The sequence below is a fragment of the Globicephala melas genome, chromosome 11 (assembly GCF_963455315.2).
Source record: "Globicephala melas chromosome 11, mGloMel1.2, whole genome shotgun sequence".
NCBI classification, from domain to species: Eukaryota; Metazoa; Chordata; class Mammalia; order Artiodactyla; family Delphinidae; genus Globicephala; species Globicephala melas.
This window is the reverse complement of record NC_083324.2, coordinates 12,781,687-12,800,945: the sequence shown is the minus strand read 5'-3', so window position 1 is coordinate 12,800,945 and position 19,259 is coordinate 12,781,687.

Here is a 19,259-nt window from a genome sequence, read left to right as displayed (position 1 = left end):
AAACCCAAGAATGAGATGAGGCCCCTCATCAGACTCCACATCCACGTCCTTTTTGCTACGTGGGACGCTGTGGTAATTGGGGAAAGCTATTGCAAATATCATAAAATTCAGCTTAAAAATATTTGTGAAAGTTTTCCTTCCCCAGCCGTGCCTGAATTTGAACACAGCATGGTTCCTATTCCACGGGCATGTGATGTGTTTATAAAGCCTCCCACGATCCTTCTAAATAGTCTTCTATCTTATTTGTAGGTAACCTCAGGTCCTGAAGGGATCACAACCATACGAAAACCGCAAGGGTGAGGCTGGTGTTTACATGTACATAGCAGTCCATAGCTGTGACATAAAAACCATAGAGGAGAAAGGTAAAAGTTGTAGCACTTGGAAACAAATAGAATCATCCAATAATGTCAGGGCAGTGATCTTTTGACCTTGGAAATCTTCAAGCAAGGAGCCTGAAAGTCTAGCCAAAGCGGTGAGTAGTTTTATGATGTAAGAAACATTGGACTAATGGTCTGTTTCTGAGTTTCTATTATTCCAAATCACTAAAAAGCAATAATCAAACAACGAAACCACAGAAAGGGTAGATATCCTTCTAGCTGTTACCCATACAGGAAATCCATTTTCGAGTCCATTACCAATGGCTGGCTCCATTCTCTGTCTAAACCTGAGAGGACTATCTATGATATTATGACCCAGAAAGACCTAGGTTTGCTGTATCGTGGGGACCAACTGTCTTCTATCCTCTAGGGAGCAGAGTTTCTGGGAATAGATGGCAAAAATGTTGTGGGAAGGGATGAAATTCAGCAAACATTATTGAGCTTCAACTGTGTACTAAGGACTATGCTAGATACTTCAGGAGATACAGACAAGAACACAGAGTCCCTTCCCTCTAAGACTTAACAGTCTACTTGGGGAGACAGACACACACACAGGCACACACATCTCTAATTCTTCATTCTCTTCTCATCCCTTTGTAAAGCTAACTGCTAAAGTCATGGAGTCGGCCCCCATAGAACCATTTTCCTCCTCTTATCCCCGCCTCCTACATCTTGACTAGTTTAGATTTATACCTCTGGGCTGTATACTAAGCGGCCTTCAAACCTCCAAACTTCCCACTTCTAATGCTTTAACACTATGCCACCACTAGTCTAATGATGTTACTCTCACCTGAAAAACGTTCTGACACCCTACATCCTCCTCAAAACCCTAAGCTTGGCATTCAAGCCTTGCATTTTCTGTTCCAAATTATTTTCCATCACTACCTATCGCTGCCTCTGTGATATTAACTACGGCTGCCCTCTGTGATATACATGCACACATGGCCACCTCTAGGCCTTTCCTGATTATATTCTCCAGGTGAAATGTCTTTCTCACAACCTCTAAATATTGAGATCTCACCATCCTTTGGGATCAGTTCAAACTCTACCTTCTCCATGAAGTCAGTCTCAATGGTCTCACCTGGAAGTAACCATTCCTTTGTTGTAAAGGGACTAGCAGTACTTGATTGTCCTTGTCTTACAGCAGTTTGCACACTCTAGCTTGAAATATATTTCAGTGTACAGGGTAAAACATTTGTAAAAGGGTATTTTAACTTAAAAAAGGTATGTAGCAAATGATAAAAGAAGAAAGATAAATGATGTGTTTTAAATTTATATACAATAGACTATTTCACATGTCATTCCATTCAATGGTTATTTGCCCTGGAATAGACCCAGATGGCAGATAAGAAGAAATATTGGGTCCCAGCCCCCATGGACTTGCTTTTAGGACATGCTGTAATACAAACATGTATCTTTAAACACTTGTCCCATACAGTTTACTGAGAGGTACACATAGTGAACCTTGACTACAGAGGTGGGCATACGGCTTATGCTGCACCAGATGTAGTTCCCAAGGCAGGGACAGCACTGAGGATCACCAAATTTGACTTGATTTTCCTCTTTCTGGGAAGTCAACTCCTTCATATCCTACTCAATCAAAGAACTGATGATCTGTTCCAACTACTGGAAAACCTGGCACTGTTGGACTTATTGAGCAAGACGTCTTGGTCCTCAACACTGCCCACACCTTTCCTTGGGACATCGTGCAGAATGCTGACTATGGGCATTTTGGGCCTCTGGTGCTGACTTTAGAATCTCCTTGTTAACTAGGTGACTCTGTGATAGGTATCTTATCTCCCCAACTCGAATAGGACTCTTGAGCTTTGGAACAGGACCTCTGTCATCTCACAACAATACCCAATGCACTTTGGGCACTTAATAGATGTCTTCTGAATGAGGGAATGAACAAACTCTCAATTCTGAAGATGCCAGAGTTAGGGACTGCCCTTTAAACTTTTTTTTTTTTTTTTTAAATTCTAGAAGTAACAGTACCTTCAAATTGCCCCATCCTGTCTCTGCCACAAAAACCACCTTGGACATCTACACAGTGTTTAGTCTAAAGCAAGGATCTCAGTTACAGCTGCAGAACAGAGTGAGGCTAACCTCCCCACTTCTCCCCAACACCCCAATCCTGTGGGGTGCAACTAGGTGTCTTTCTTTCGTAAGAATAACATTTTAATGAAAGGGACTGAGACCCGTTTTCCTGATAAACAGACAAGTAGCAGACCGTATAAGTGCCAGACTACCTAGAGAAGTTGGTGGTGTCATCAAGCTGTTCTCCAGTCTCTGCCCTACACAGATGCTCTTTTCTCTGCTCTAAGATATACAATGCATCACGTAAAACGGATTCATGTTAATGATCGATTGCAAACAGGGCACAGCTGATGGCTGTTTCCTTATTTACCAACCTGTAGATCAACAATTTGTCATTCAGATGCACAAAGTGGGCTGTGTTGCAAATGAGATGATATCGCCCAAACCATATTTCAGTTAAGAATAACAGACTGTCAACTCATTGAAAATGTGTGAAAATAAATCTACCCGATATATATATTTTTGACCTGTTCCAATGGGACACGATAAAAATGTCTGTGGGTAAGTTTTGGGGTTTTTTTTGTGTGGTACGCGGGCCTCTCACTGTTGTGGCCTCTCCCATTGTGGAGCACAGGCTCAGTGGCCATGGTTCACGGGCCTAGCCGCTCCACGGCATGTGGGATCTTCCGGGACCGGGGCACGAACCCGTGTCCCCTGCATCGGCAGGCAGATTCTCAACCACTGCGCCACCAGGGAAGCCCTGTGGGTAAGTTTTATCACAGATGAAAAGGAGAGGATGAGAGTCCATGGGGCAGGTTTGCAGAGCACATCGCCTGTAGGTTAGGTCACCACTCCACTGCCCAACAGCTCTCCTTTTTTCCCTCAGATCTATCCATTTGAATCATGAAGTGTCAGACTTGGAAGGGGCCTGACGTATCATTTTCTAGGATTGTGACCTGAAGCACATAAGCTTTGAAGGATGTTGAACCCACTATATCTTTCTTGTGTCTATGCAATTTTTGGGTCCTTGGCTTCTGCAAGACTTTCAAAGAGGTCCATGATCCCTGAAATAGTAATATTTAATTTTGACATTTTACATATGATGAAAGTAGACTCAAAGGTTTTACTGCTATTCTTTCTAAGTTAAAGATACAGAACCAGAGCTGGTTCCTGGTTCCTAAGCCAGTACAGTTAGCGACCCAGAGCAATGTTACCTTGCAGAGTGGACAGCAGTTTCTACTGTTCAGGATTTCTCACTGTTCCTATTCTCCTTTTGTAATAAAGACAACAGAGGTGGGACATGGCTTAGGCTGGGCAAACATAGTTCTTATGGCAGAGATTGAGCCACCAGATAACCAAATTCACTTTTGTTTTCTTCTCCTTGGGCACATGGGGGAACTTTGTTATTTTCCAACCTGCTTTGCAATTAGGTGGAATCATGTTACTTGGTGGGCCATGGATGAAAATGGTATTGCAACCTCCAATCACGGCCCTTAAAGGCATTCTTTATCAACTTCTAGCTTTCTTTCCATGTCCCGGGACCTTGGAGGCCAGGTATTTAGATCCAGTGGTGTAAGAAGAAGGGAGCCTAGAACCCTGAGTTATTTGATGGAGGAGAGCCCTGCTGATACACACTGGTATTTGTATGATTAGAAATAAAGTTTGATCGGCTGAGCCACAGAGGTGTGGGGAATGTTACCACAGTACAGCCTAGGCTACCTTCAGTAACATGGCGCTCCATTCCCCTGGCTCAGTCATTGGTCCAAGGGAGGGCATGTGACATTAAGATAACCAAAGGGAGACCCCCTCGGCCTAACCGGCAGCTTTGCTGTAATAACAAACATCCTCAGTAGCTCAGTGGCTCAAAACAGCAAACATCTGCTTTTCATTCATGTTACACATCAGCAGATTAATGTTGGGTTTGGGCCTCTATGTATCTTTTCGTTCTTGGACCCAGGCCAATGGAGCAGCCCCTGTAAGGGGTATGCCTGGTCTCATGACACAAGAGAAAAGCAAGAGGGCTGGCAGAAACCTGTGATGTCTCTTAAAGCTATAAAGCTTATGTTTGTAACTGACACACACTGTTCACTTTTATTCCAGGGACTAAAGCATGTCACATGGCCAAGCTCAAAGCCAATGAAGTGGGATGCAGGCTTATCCCATGAGATGCCTGGCAAGTCCCATGGCAATGGATAGGGAGGTACAATCCTCTTATTGGGGGAATAATTATTTTGAATAATAATATAAAATGTTATAACTTGGATTGGTATATAAATGTTGGAAGAGAGAAATTCTATTCTGTCTGGAATCTACAGCTGTAATTGCTAATGTCCATGTTTGACATCCTGTGGAAGAGGCCCATCAAAGGTGGGAGACATTAAGTATGATGCTCAAGGGAAGAAGGCAATAAGAGGATGCCAGGTGCACAGACAGAGAGTCCTACTGGCTCAGAGCCCTCAGTTCAGGTCCTGAGACCCCAGGTTCCAAAGCTCGTTCTTCGGTTCTATGAGTTACCTACCCCAGTATACTTCCCAGCCACACAAGTCAACAGAGTTGACTACCCTCTCCTTTACTTTATTTTCTATATTTTTGCCTCAGTTAGTTTCTCGAGAATTTCTGCCACGTGTAACTAAGAGAATCGTAAGTAATATAATTTATTTTATAAGATATATTATCACACAATACATATTTTGTAATTTATATTTGCCTTGTGGAATTAAGGTTGATAGAATCAAATAAGGTTAGGGTCAAATTCACTTCATCTTTTTCTACTTATGTGATCTTGGGCAATGCCTCAGTTTCTCCATCTGTAAAATGGGGCAACAATCCCTACCTCAGAGATGTAGGTTAACCTGCTCCTTCTCGGCCTTTCCCATTTTGGAAAATGGCAACTCCAATGGTCGAGCTGAAAGCTCTGGAGATCTTGTTTGCTTGTTTCTTTCTATTATACATATTCTACATTCAATGCATTAGCAACTGTATTGAGAACTCAACCACTTCTCACCACCTTGACCACCATAGTCCAAGCCATCACCTCGTGCTGACTCTTGCCGCCTTCTACTTTCTCTCCTGTGGTTTGTCACACAACAGAAGGAGTGAATCTTGTAAAACACAATTTACCTCATGGCGCTTCCCTGCTCAGCACTCCTCATCTCACTCAAGGAAATCCAAAATTCTAAGCCCGACCAGAGCATGCACGACCAGGACGCTCTCTTCCCTCCTGCCTTCACATCTACCGCTTGCTCTGCCGCACTCCAATCCCACCACACCTACCTCCATGCTATTCCTGGGACACAGTCAACATGCTCCTGCCTCAGGGCCTTTGCACTTCTGGCCCCTGTGCTTATACCGCTCTTCCTAGCGTGTTTACTCCCTCCTTCCTTCTGATCTTTGCTCAAGAATGACATTGTCAGGCAGGCCTTCCCTCATCCCTTTATATAAGACAACAATCCTCCCCTCTCCCTGTCTGGGCTTTGCTCATTTTCATCAGGGCACTAGTACCACCTGAAATATTATATATTTATTAGTTTATTTCTGTAAGTTTTAGGAGAGCGGAGACTTTATTTTGTTAACTGCTTTATCTCCATATTTTGAAACAGCATAGATGCTTTGTAAATGTCATGAATATACAAACGAATACAATTATCTAGGGATTAACTTAAAGCACATAATATCTGTAAAATGCAGAGTGTGAGACTGAGCACATAGCACGACATCAAACTGTATCTATTATCTCAGGGTATTTGTATGCTGAGCCTTTACTTTTGTCCACGGTCCTTCAAAGAACAGAGGCTGACCTGGGAGAATTTGGGAGCAAGGCCCCTTCGGAAGCCCCTGAAACCACACATCATGAACAGCTGTCTCTGAAGTCTGCAAGATCGGCCCTGAGCTCCAGACAGCTGGGCTCCAGGGAGGAGAATTCAGGACTGACACCCTCCTGTCCCCAGTGACACCCAGCTTCAACCTTCCTTATCAGGACCTCTCCAGCAGCTGCTCTGGACCTCAAGTAATGAAAATCTCAGGCAGAGACAGCCCTGGAAGAGGATTATTAAATTCTAACAGGACGGCTGAAAATAGACAGAAATCCCCCAAATCTACCTTGTAGAGAAAACAGGCAGCAGCAGCTGTAGAGCGTAAGCAAGGGAAGAACCAGAATTGTGAGCAAGCAACACAGTGAGAGTTATTTCCATGGATGCTGAGGCTGGCTGCATCCAGCGGTGGTGGTGGAAGGGGTCATCATTTTAGAGCTCATGAGCCTCTGAAAGGCTAACTCCTTCCCCCTCCAGCCCTTCCAACACTATAATTCCAGTGGTCCTAGTGTTAACACATTCTGAGATTTCATTAGAGCTGTGCACAGAGATAGCAAGGGGTCTAAGCAGCAACTTCATCAGAGAGCCTATTATATGTTCCCTCGCACAGAGAGCCTATTGCACATTCTCTGATGACCACACAGGGATACTGTTTACACAGAGTGGCTTTATTCTAGCAGAGATCCCACTGAAGAGCTGTAGGAGCCATTTACTGGCTGGCAGCAGCAACCATAGAGGGAAAACCATAGGCATATACCTCTGATCTGCTTTTCCTTCTCCCCCACTCAGTCCTTCCTTCCTCAGCCCTCCCGGGGTGGGGGTGGGGCTTCTCTTATATGTATCTGTGTTCTCATCTTCCATTTGCCTCTTCTCCCTCTGGCTTCCATTCCTCTCCCCTCATTTCCTTTCCCTCTGCCTCTCTCATCCCCCAGTGTTAGCACTTACTACCCACTGGATGCTGGCATTGGCACCGTGACTATAACTAAGATGACCAGGACATACTTCCTGTCTTCACAGAGTGTGTGGTCCATTACGGACTGCCTGTCTTTCAGGGAAAAGAAGAGGAAGCAGGAGAGCTAAAGGTGACATTCAGAGGTGGGGAGTCAGGAAGCTTTATGAAAAGGCACATGAAGGATGGATTTGGACTTGAAGAGATGGGGTGGGAAGACTCTTTGAGGTGGAAGGACTAATACGCACAAAACCCTGAAGCTAGGTCACCACTAGCGAACAGAGAGAAGTTAAATTTATCTTCGTAATAGCTAACATTTCTGGTACACCGACTTTATGTCAAACATGGAGCTAAGTCCGTGACATAGGCTAGTACCTCATTGAATCCTCATGTACGCCTATAATGAATGACCCCTTTTACAGTTGGAGACTATCTCATCCAAAGTCCCACACACAGTTAATGGTAGAATTAGAAATTAAACCCAGATGCATAACCCTGGGCTTTACTACTTTCTGAGGGGAGCAGTAGGAAATCTGTTTAAAACACAGAAGCAAAGGCAAGATGGTGAAGGATCTTGATCGCCAGAAGCAGTTTCCAATTGCCTTGGAAAGTAATGGCTGGGGGTGGGGACGGGACTTAAAAGGGTTGAGCAAAGCATTAATAAGCTCTCTCATTTAACCTCTGTCTTACCGCCCCCCTCCATAAATAGGCAAACAACACAAATGAAGCTCCTTCACCACAGTTAACCATCTCCTATCCCTTTCATAATTCTATAGCTCACTCAAGATAAAGGTACTTTTTTTTTTTTATCACAGCTGTTTCATTTCTCTTTCACCCCTCCTTCCAAGTGTCTTTATTACTGTTTGATATTGTTACAGGGTATTTTAATACAGCTAGTTAAAACAGGATTCTAGAAATCCATATTTAACCGATGTTGGTCATGGCAGATCTTGTGGTAGTGGTTTGTTTTCTTTCTAGCGCATTACTTACTAATGAAGAAACTTTCTGGCTCAGAAATTGTGAGCTAATTATCATTTACATAGTTATATGGTAAACACATTCTCAAACTGTGATTTTAAATTTTTTCTGAAGAGTCCCCAGGAATTTTATTTTCTTTAAAAATTTGCTTATTACTTATTCATTAAACAGATTTATTCTGAAGTAGATAATATAATCTCTCTTGAGTGCAAGTTTCATTACCTTTCTTCGAGGTTAAGAGATGACGTCAGATATAAACATGCCAAAGAGCTTTTACCTCTCCTGTATGGCCAATATCTGGATGGTTACTGGCTGCATTTATAAATATTCCACTGGAGCTTTGATTACGGACTTGACTTCTAAGTGTAGCCTCCAAAGCAGAATGTTACGTAAACGAGCTCTCTGTCTGTTGGGAATTGGGACCTGCTATCAACAGTTTTTTACATTCTAGAGATTTCTTTACTTGGAGAGAAGAAAAAGGTATTAGTCAGCTCTTATCAAGATAGGCAGGCAAGCATATACAGTGGGAAAAGGATGGTTTCTTCAATAAGTGATGCTGGGAACTGGACAGCCACATGCAGAAGAATGAAACCGAACCACTCTCTTATACCATGCACAACAATTAACTCAAAATGGATTAAACACGTGAATATAAAACCAGAAACCATAAAACTTCTGGAAGAAAACAGGCAGAAAGCTCTCTGAGCACATGGAGAAGATATTTGCTAACTGCATATCTAGTAAGGGGTCAATGTTAAAACATATAAAGAACTATGGTGAAAAACTGAAACCACTGCAACTAAGATCAGGAACAAGACAAGGTTGCCCACTCTCACCAATATTATTCAACACTGTTTGGAAGTTTTAGCCACAGCAATCAGAGAATAAAAAGAAATAAAAGGAATCCAAATTGGAAAAGAGGAAGTAAAGCTGTCACTGTGTGCAGATGACAAGATACTATACATAGAGAATCCTAAAGATGCTACCAGAAAACTACTAGAGCTAATCAATGAATTTGGCAAAGTAGCAGGATATAAAATGAATGCACAGAAATCTCTTGCATTCCTATACACTAGTGATGAAAAATCTGAAAGAGAAATTAAGGAAACACTCTCATTTACTATTGCAACAAAAAGAATAAAATACCTAGGAATAAACCTACCTAAGGAGACAAAAGACCTGTATGCAGAAAACTATAAGACACTTATGATAGAAATTAAAGATGATACAAACAGATGGAGAGATACACCATGTTCTTGGATTGGAAGAATCAACAATGTGAAAATGACTATACTACCCAAAGCAATCTATAGATTCAATGCAATCCCTATCAAACTACCAATGGCATTTTTCACAGAACTAGAACAAAAAATTTCACAATTTGTATGGAAACACAAAAGATCCCGAATAGCCAAAGCAATCTTGAAAAAGAAAAACGGAGCTGGAGGAATCAGGCTCACTGACTTCAGACTACACTACAAAGCTACAGTAATCAAGACAGTATGGTACTGGCACAAAAACAAAAATATAGATCAATGGAACAGAATAGAAAGCCCAGAGATAAACCCACGCACATGTGGTCGCCTTATTTTTGATAAAGGAGGCAAGAATATACAGTGGAGAAAAGACAGCTTCTTCAATAAGTGGTGCTGGGAAAACTGGACAGCTACATGTAAAAGAATGAAATTAGAAGACTCCCTAACACCAAACACAAAAATAAACTCAAAATGGATTAAAGACCTAAATGTAAGGCCAGATACTATCAAACTCTTAGAGGAAAACATAGGCAGAACACTCTATGACATAAATCACAGCAAGATCCTTTTTGACCCACCTCCCAGAGAAATGGAAATAAAAACAAAAATAATCAAATGGGACCTAATGAAACTTCAAAGCTTTTGCACAGCAAAGGAAACCATAAACAAGACGAAAAGACAACCCTCAGAATGGGAGAAAATATTTGCAAATGAAGCAACTGACAAAGGGTTAATCTCTAAAATTTACAAGCAGCTCATGCAGCTCAATATCAAAAAGACAAACAACCCAATCCAAAAATGGGCAGAAGACCTAAATAGACATTCTCCAAAGAAGATATACAGATTGCCAACAAACACATGAAAGAATGCTCAACATCATTAATCTTTAGAGAAATGCAAATCAAAACTACAATGAGATATCACCTCACACCAGTCAGAATGGCCATCATCAAAAAATCTACAAACAATAAATGCCGGAGAGGGTGTGGAGAAAAGGGAACCCTCTTACACTGTTGGTGGGAATGTAAATTGATACAGCCACTACGGAGAACAGTATGGAGGTTCCTTAAAAAATTAAAAATAGAACTACCATATGACCCAGCAATCCCACTACTGGGGATATACCCCGAGAAAACCATAATTCGAAAAGAGTCATATACCACAGTGTTCACTGCAGCTCTATTTACAATAACCAGGACATGGAAGCAACCTAAGTGTCCATCGACAGGTGAATGGATAAAGAAGATGTGGCACATATATAAAATGGAATATTACTCAGCCATAAAAAGAAATGAAATTGAGGAGATGCAAGAGGGAAGAGATATGGGGATATATGTATGTGTATAGCTGATTCACTTTGTTATAAAGCAGAAACTAACACACCATTGTAAAGCAATTATACTCCAATAAAGATGTTTAAAAAACATATATATATATAAAGAACTCATATAACTCAATAATGATAACAATAAAAAACCCAAACAATCTGATTTAAAAATGGGCAGAAGATCTGAATAGACATTTTTCCAAAGAAGACAAACAGATGGTCAACAGGTATATGAAGAAGATGCTGAATATCATTAATCATTACGGAAAGGCATATCAAAACCACACGAGATATCACCTCACACCTGTTAGAATGGCTATCATCAAAAAGGCAAGAGATAACAAGTGTTGGCAAAGGCAACATTTGTGCACTGTTGGTAAGACTTCAAAGTGGTGCAGCCAATATGGAGAGCAGTATGGAGCTTCCTCAAAAAATTTAAAATAGAATCACCATAAGATCCAGCAATTCCACTTCGGGGTATTTATCCGAAAAACATGAAAACACTAATTTAAAAAGATACATGTACCCCTATGTTCAATGTAGCACTATGTACAATAGCCAAAATATAGAAACAACCTAAGTGTCCATCAATGGATGAATGGATAAAGATGTTACATATATATATTTATATATAATATAATATAATGGAATAGAATATTATTAAGCCACAGAAAAGAATGAAATCCTGTCATCTGTGACAATATGAATGGACTTTGAGCATTGTGCTAAGTGAAATAAGTCAGAGAAAGACAAATATTTTATGATTTCATTTATATGTAGAATCTAAATAACAAAACAAATGAACCAGCAAAACGAAACTCGCAGATACAGAGAACAGATTGGTGGTTTCCAGAGGGGAGGGGGATTGGGGGTGGGCAAAATGGGTAAAGGGGATCAAAAGGTACAACGTTCCAGTTATCAGATACATAAGTCATGAGGATGTAAGGTACAGACAGCATGGTGACTGTAGTCAATAATACTGTATTCTAAAAGTGAAAGTAAATCTTAAAAATTATTATCATAAGAAAGAAAATCTGTAACTCTATATGGTGACTGATGGTAACTAGACTTATTGTGGTGATCCTTTCACAATGTATACAAATGCTAAATGACTGTTGTACACCTGAAACGAATATAACATTGTATGTCAATCATACTTCAATTTAAAAAAAGATAAGCAAGCAAATCTTTCCATTTAAGCTGAAATCAGTTTTAGATAGCATGAGACCTCCTTATGGTGACCTTATAAAAGGAGGAGGGAAGGAAGTAAAAAATGAGTAACTAAATCCAAGATGATTTTAAAGTGCTAAATATCAGAGAGAGACTTTTTGTTGTCTTGTCCTCTTTTCATGTAAATTTCTGGCAGAACTCAAACTTCTTTGGAAAAGGCATGGGACTGGGAATAAACAATCTGATAATCAAATATCCAGTAGACCAGTACAAAAAAACTCTCGGGTATAAGATTTGTGGTATACACTTTGAAACACTGGTGGAATATCCCCATGGACGGGCTTCCTTGGTCCATAAAGCATATATACACACTTCTCTTCTGTGTTAATTCATTTGTTGATTCATACTTTTCGTGCCCTCAACAAGAACACTGTGATGGTTGATTTTATTTGTCAAGTTGACTGGGTCACAGGATGCCCAGATAGCTGGTTAAACATAATTTCTGTGTGTGTCTGTGAGGGTGTTTCCAGATGAGATTCGCATTTCAATCGATGTCCTGAGTAAACCACATGGCTCTCCCCAGTGTGTGTGTGTGTGGGGGGGGGGCATTATGCAATCTGTTGAGGGCCTGAACAGAACAAAAAGGCAGAAGAAGCTTGAATTAGCTCTGCCTGACTGCTTGAGCTGTAACATTAATCTGCTCCTTCCCTTCATGCTCCCAGTTCTCAGGTCTTCAGACCTGGAGTGGAATATACACCATTGGCTCCCCATCTCTCAGGCCTTTGAAATGCAACACCAGCTTTCTTGGGTCTCAGGCTTACAGAAGGCAGACTGTGGAGTTTCTCAGCCTCCATAATCACATGAACTGCTACCTTAAATAAGTCCTAATGGGGCTTCCCTGGTGGCGCAGTGGTTGAGAGTCCGCCTGCTGATTCAGGGGATGCGGGTTCATGCCCCGGTCCAGGAAGATCCCACATGCCGCGGAGCGGCTGGGCCCGTGAGCCATGGCCCTAACGATTCTGTTTCTCTTGAGAAGTCTAGTACAAACTTTAAATGATGGAGAACAATAGGTTAAATCAGAGAGTGCCAACTCAAGTGCTGATGGGATCCCTGGGGGAAACAACTGAATGTAAGAAGGCTCCCTCCTATTCTCTGTGAGATAGGCAGCCCTCTCTGTTTTTTTCATCTTCCCTCTTTCTCTATGTACAGGGATACATGAAATATTTCACCTCAACATCACTGTAACAAAAAGACTCACACAAATACAACATAGCAACTGTTATTTTGTCTTTACAGAGGCTATAGGACTTGATGCTACTGAGGCACACTACAAAATGGTGCTCTATAAAAAGGGGCCAGGTGTTACCAAGCCTTGGCAAACTGGTGCAGATTGCAAATTGATACTCCAAGATCTGCCCCCTTCCCAAAGAGAAGCTAGAAATTTGGAGTTATGTAAACAATCCAATTTTTGAAGCTGGCCACTAATACAAATTTTTAAAAACGACATAGATTTTAAAATTGACATAGGGAAAACACTTTTCTGGGCTATCTCTGGCTCATGGATCACCAGTATGAGAAGCCTGGGATAAATGGGGTGGGTGGGATGGAAGTGGGGAGAAAAAACACTGTAAGAACATGGTAATTTCAACATCCTCAGAGTGTGACAAAAGGAGATGCACTCATATGGCTTCTTATACAAGACAGTGAGAACTTGTCAAATAAGGACCATATTCAATACAAGGTAGTTGACAAGATTATCATACTGATATGTTGGGAATTTCAATTAACTGCATAGTGATCCATCACAGATTACACTAAGTGAAGGAGAAAATAAAAATAAACACTGAGCTGGAATAGATTTTCAGGAGGAGCAGCAAATGACTAATCCAGAGGCAGTGGTAAATACGGGATAATTCCTATTCACTTACTCATTTACTGAAAACATAAAGGGGACTGAAGAATATGGGTAAAAATAGTTATACTTTTTACTCTTATATAAATAAACAATTTCAAATTCAGAAGCACCAACAAAGGGTCTTCAAAAGAGTTATCCCAGGGCTTCCCTGGTGGCTCAGTGGTTGAGAATCTGCCTGCCAATGCAGGGGACATGGGTTCGAGCCCTGGTCTGGGAGGATCCCACATGCCGCGGAGCAACTAGGCCCGTGAGCCACAACTACTGAGCCTGCGCGTCTGGAGCCTGTGCTCCCAACAAGAGAGGCCACGATAGTGAGAGGCCCGCACACCACGATGAAGAGTGACTACCACTCACCGCAACTAGAGAAAGTCCTCGCACAGAAACGAAGACCCAACACAGCCAAAAATTAATTAATTAATTTAAAAAAAAGTTATCCTTCTTGTCTAGAAATTATTGTATTGGCCTATGGTGATCTTTATACTCTATTAAAATGTTCTGTATAGGGCTTCCCTGGTGGTACAGTGGTTAAGAATCCGCCTGCCAATGCAGGGGACACAGGTTCGAGCCCTGGTCCGGGAAGATCCCATATGCCGTGGAGCAACTAAGCCCGTGTGCCACAATTAATGAGCCTGTGCTCTAGAGCCCTCAAACCACAACTACTGAGCCTGCATGCCACAGCTACTTAAGCCCGCACGCCTAGAGCCCGTGCTCCGCAACAAGAGAAGCCACCGCAATGAGAAGCCCACGCACCACAACAAAGAGTAGCCCCCACTCTCCACAACTAGAGAAAGGCTGAGCATAGCAACGAAGACCCAATGCAGCCAAAAATAGATAAAATAAATTTAAAAAAATGTTCTGTATAATTTGTAACCTTGGGACAGGTGACATTCTCATTCAGTCTTAATTTCTTTATTTGAAAAAGAGTGGTGAACTTGAGGCCTTCTGAAAATTCTTTCAATTCTACTATTTTAGGAGATGCTATTACAAAAGGTGATAGTTGTCCACGGATAACTGGTACTGTCAAAAGCCCATTTAAAATGAATGTAATTAATATGGGAACCAAAAATTCATAGCACACAGTGAAATGTTTGATTGGAATGATATCATGAAAAATGAAACCAAAATTATAAAATTTTATTGCAACATTAACAACATTTAAGTTATAAATGTAATTATGTATAAAATGTCAGAATGAGCACAGCTTGAACCAAGCATTGATTATTTGGGGGCGAGAATAATTTTTTTCTGACCAATCTGAAGCGTAGAGTGAAACAATATCCTTTATTTCATGTTTGACTTTCACAGTGTGATAATCAAGAGAGTCACTTCTGTAAAAGTGTTTGAAGGCTTCATCAATTTTCCCAGGAGTCTCTCTTTAACTTTGATATTTAAATATTTCTCTTCTGAGGCATTTATCTTGCAATCATTCTTGTCGATTTCCTCTTAATTGCTAACTGTCTAACTCTTTAGACCCTTATGTGTCAATGGCTTTGTGTTCAATTAGAACAGTTTTCCTACTCTAGACTTTCTGAAATCCTACATTTTGGGGGCAAGATTTGTAGCAGTTGAAATTTTATTTTGTAATTGCTTTGCATCGCTGAAGCACAGAACTGACAAATATTCAGTCAATAAAGTACCACCCAACATGGACAAATAGCCTGAGTTCGTGGGTCGGGGCTAACTATGTAAGGGGTCTGTTATTAGTAAACACTGCTGTGCTTCCAAGATTCCCAGCCCTCAGGTAATTCTAGGATAAAAATCAAGCAATTGAATATCCTTTCATTCTTTTATAAAAATGAATTTATAGACTTTTGCATGATTCGTTTCCATTTTAGGGGTGAAACTAGTATTTTTCACTGAACACAGGATAATGTCATTACAGAAAAATTCTGATGTTTTTATCTCCCCAGTGATAGAACCTTCAATGAACTAATTTTTATTTTCTGAAGTTTATATTGAGGAGAAAGAAACAAGAAAATGAGCTCATGTAATGTGCCTGAAAATTCAATTTCCGGGTATGGACCAAGGTTGGTACAATTTCAGACCAGGTCGCTGTGCATTCTCCAATATAGAAGCTGAGGTTCAGAATGCTAACATCACACCTGTTTAACTGCATGCCGTGAGTTATATGCCATTATAGAAAGATTGAAAAAAATAAAATATAGATTACAAGTGAAAGGGTAAAAATAAGCTAAAAGATAAAAATTGTAGGAAAATCTTCAATGAAATGGTCGAAGCAGCTGCAATAAAAACTATCACACTCCTTTGATCAGAACTACCCACATGACTTTCCTTTTTAAAGTTGAAACAATTAAAAAAATGGTTAGCCAAAGGCCCACACATCTGGTTATAACAGGACCAAGGACAAGACTGTAGCTCACTGCTGGAGCTCTCTCTGAATTAAAAGTTAAAGTAAAGATACTTTATAATCAAATAATGTGTTTGGAACAAGCAGAAAAGCACAACCAATGGTCAAATCACCCCACAAGAATTGTCAACCATAAGGTGATATCTGAACTTTATCAAACAGGGACTTGGCCTTCAGATAAGATAAGTGGCAGTAGCTGAATCACTTCCAACACTTACAGTCAGGGTAGAGCAGGGTTTCTCCCCCTCAACTCTACTGGGTAATTGTTTGCGGTGAGCTGTCCCGTGCACTGTAGGATATTTAGCAACATTCCTGGTCTCTACCCACTAGATGCCAGTAGTACAACACCCATCTCCAACCTCCAAATTTTAACAACCAAAGGTGTCCAGACATTGCCAAATGTTCCCAGGGGGAGAAAACTGCCCCTGATGGAAAACCATTGCGACTGCAGCTCTTACTTGAGGGCAGGATTCACCCTTTTACAGTGGCTTCTATTAGGGCGCTTCTATTGTATTTCAGTGGAGAATGTTTCAAATTCTGGTCTAGAATACACCACATTTACGTTTCTGAGCATTGCTGTTGTACTACTTTTCATGATTTTTACGCCATCTGTACTATTATTTACTCTGTAACGTTCCTTAAAGCTATTTTTTTTTGCACACAGATAGAACCATTCTAGATGCTCAGGAGGATAGTGAATTAATTTACTATACACAGTAGACACCTCTGTACATCAGAGCTTTTGATGCTTCCAGGAATCTTGGTTGAGAAAAGTTGAATCTAATCTGAAACCTGGCAGCCACCCAAGACAGTTCCATCTCCCTCACTCCTCCATCAGTTGTCCTCTTAACTATTTTTCACCCTGACTTTGCACGGAGGGAGCCTCACATGGAGATTTGCTGAGGAAAGCTCTGTCTGCTTCTCATTTTCCTGGTGGGAATCCCCTTCCTCCTCGTCCTCCTATTTATTTTTATTTATTTATAATTGACATACAACATATTGGTCTTAGGTGTACACCTTAAAGCTATTTTTAATGGAAGTAAATTTATAATAAATGGAAATATACTTAAAAAGGAAACATGTATCTCACTCCCATAAATAGAAGTACAGCAGTAATTAGAAATTAAAAATATGTACTGAAAGCAAGAACAGATATTAATTTCTAGCTAGATAGTACTGGCAACAGAAATCTCATCAGCCTGAGGTCTGCTCTCTCGGGGATTAAAAAGCGATAGAGGAGTTAAGAGATGCCAACACCAGGCTGAGAGGTTCTCCTTGTGGTACAAAAAAAGGAAGGGAGTAATTTTCTTACTATGCTAGTCAATGTTACTTAATGTCATGAACAACTTAAAATTATCTTCAAACAACCAGGGGCACAATTGCACACAAAGCGAAATACTCTCTTTTATCTGTGGATTTGTCTGAAAGAGGTTCTCCTGAGGACAGGACATAACACAAGGTCATTGCCAGCATGGACTTTAAAGCTGGAATACCTGCATGGAGACCTAGAGACCGCGATAATTGTACCTCCTCATAAAGCTGTCATCTGAGGCTTACATGAGATAACTGATGCAAAGTAGTTAGCATGCTTGGAACATAATGGGCACACAGGGTTTTGAAACGTGCCAATTCTCAAAAACAAAGCCCGTCTTTGATGTTGAGTCTCGGGGGCAGTTAGCAATCTTATGGAAGTGAAACTTCGCAACCTCTGTCTCTCCCTCTACTCCCTGCCCCGCCCTTCTCTCTCAAATGGTGTAAGGTTCTGAATTATCACTGTGTAGAAGAGTCACAGGTGCTTTCTACCCTTGACATTTCTAATTTCTTCTCAGACTCGAGAGGTTTGTGAAGTTCAGCCAGGAGGGCTCGCCTGATAGGTAGGCAAACACTCCATCTGATAAGGTCCAACATCTCCAATGTGTGCCAGGTGACCTAACCTTCGGTTTACTTGGAGGCATGTAGTGCGTTCCTGTTTGGGTTAGCCAAAGGACCACATCTTATGGTGACTTCTATTCACTGTAGGTTCAGAGCTTCAGCAGGCACGTGCAGAATCCTGCACCAAGGACATCCACACTCATAGAGAGATGCTACCGACCCTCATGCTGTGAGGAAGTAAGTGAATGAAACTGATGCTAACTGAAGCCCTGTGCCAGACCCTTCTTGCTTAATCTTCCTAACTATGAAGTTCCTATTATTCCCAATAAAAGATGAAAAAATTAAAGCTCAGTGAAGTTACAAAATTTGCCCAGGCTGTGATGTTTAGTAAATGGTGGCTTTGAAACCAGATCTGATTCCAATAGGCACGTGATACCTGATCTGCAGCAAACATGCCTCCGTGGAATATGAACAAATCTACTGAAAATGTTAACAGTCTGCATTTGTGTAGTACATTAGACCTTTCAAAAGAATTTCATATCTAGTATTTCATTTGTATTTACAATCTCCCACTTTGCAGAAAAGCAACGCTTTATTCCAGAGGGTGGCTTACATGGAGATTCGGACATTAACCTCATCTAGTCAACTTACTTTGTCAATAGGGGGTCATTCTAAGGCAAATGTGTGTTCTCTGGTCACTTGGAGCCGCAGTGCCAGGGCTGGAAGAGGTTTTTATTTGTATGACTGCATTTCATTTGGTACTGATTTATTCTTGAGCTGAGTCCAGACTATTCTAGTCTCAAAATTTCACGAAAGCCGAATTAAAATAAGATTTAGAACAGAGTAGCAAAGGGTGTTAGAGGTTTCCTAAGTACAGAGATTTCATCAAACATACTCTGTGATTGCCATCTGGTACCTTTGTTTCTCCTAACCCTGGGCTGTGGACGAGTATACATTTTCATGGTCATTTTAAAACTACAGAAAATAATGGGCTCTAACATTCTAATTCAAATTATTCAGACAGGCTGAAAAGATTACACAGGGCTTTAAAAATCCATACCCTATCCTGATGCCTTTATTTTCTATGGGACTGCCTGGTTTCTTTCTTTCCTCACCAGTTGTTTTACTTTACCAGAACAATTGGTAACTTGGAGGTAACTTTGTATTCAAGCTTAATTTTCCTGTTCCTCAAACCCAGAGA